The following is a 1185-nucleotide window of genomic DNA, read 5'->3' as shown; positions in this document are numbered from 1 at the left end:
AAAAAAAAAAATTTAAAGAATATATGTAGTATTATATAAAGTTTAGTATATATTATTAAACTTATATAAAATTATATGTGGTTTTATGTATAGTTTATATATATTTTATATATAGTTTATATAGTATATTTATATTATATATTTATATAATACCACATACATTCTTTAAAATTTTATATAAGTTTATATAAAGTTTAAAATAAGTGAAAGTTAACTATATTTTTTAGGGACGCATGTGTAGTTAAGTAAAACTAAAGAAAATTATATATTATCTTTAAAATTTTATATAAATATAAAGTTTATATAGTTTAAAATAAGCGAAAGTTAACTATATTGTTTAGGGACGCATGCATAGGTAAGTAAAACTGAAGAAAAAGTCAGACATGGTCAAGAAGAGCGGGTGTGTGAACGGCAAGGGGGAGTGACTTTGGGGTGCTGATGTTCTATTTCTTAACTTGGGTAGTAGCTACTGATGTTCGCTTTATAACCAGTCTCTAAGTTGAACATGCGCATTTATGCATCATCTTTACCCAGAGAATCGCTGTCAATTTCTTTCGAACTGTGGGCCCCAGAGCAGGCCTGCTGACTACCTCAATACTTGGCTTATGCAGACAAAAGGAGTATTCCTTTAGTAGTAACAAAATACTAGAGGCAAATCAGCTTCCAAAACCAGGTTATACATACTAAAACCAAACGACTTTGGGGCTATGGACCATGCTCTCCTTTTTAGCTAGGCAGACACTCATGAGTCTTAACTTTTTACCAGACAGGCTGGCCCTTGATTTTTGTTTAATGTTTTTGTAAATGTGTTATAATAATACATTATTATAACATCTGCTGCAAAGTCAGGTGCGGGCCCCTCAATCGAGGCTGTGCCAGCGTCGGGGTTCCCTGAAACGAACCAGGGACTAGAACTATTAACAGTCATTTCTGTGGCACAGCTTTCAGGGAAAGGCGTTTAATATGGGACGGAGTTCTGCCTGGGGGGCGGGGGTCAAACGCTTCCAGCTCAGCCCCAGGGTCAAACGCATCCGCCCCGACACCCACCTCTGGCTGGCCTGGGTCCCAGGTTCTCGGGGTCCGGGAGCACAGAAGCCCCGGGCTGCTCAGGGAGGCGGCGGTCCTTGGCGAAGGCCGTCCGCGGCGCCAGCGGCGGGGGTCAAACGCTTCCAGCTCAGCCCCAGG

At 40.1% G+C, this 1185-nt stretch overlaps 1 protein-coding gene across 1 annotated transcript in view; it reads right to left on the bottom strand.

Moving 5' to 3' along the window:
• The window catches only part of CFAP74 (cilia and flagella associated protein 74), a 90807-nt gene extending 89647 nt beyond the window's left edge, over positions 1–1160 (bottom strand). Inside the window, exon 1 of the mRNA XM_011987251.1 lies at positions 1048–1160. The gene's annotated coding sequence lies outside the window, so the exon portion shown is untranslated. The remainder of the gene's footprint in view (positions 1–1047) is intronic.
• Positions 1161–1185: the final 25 nt, after the last annotated feature.

Source organism: Mandrillus leucophaeus, unplaced genomic scaffold (genome assembly GCF_000951045.1).
Source record: "Mandrillus leucophaeus isolate KB7577 unplaced genomic scaffold, Mleu.le_1.0 Scaffold305, whole genome shotgun sequence".
NCBI lineage: Eukaryota > Metazoa > Chordata > Mammalia > Primates > Cercopithecidae > Mandrillus > Mandrillus leucophaeus.
Note: the sequence above shows the minus strand (reverse complement) of the source record. Positions and strands in the feature narration are given on the sequence as shown.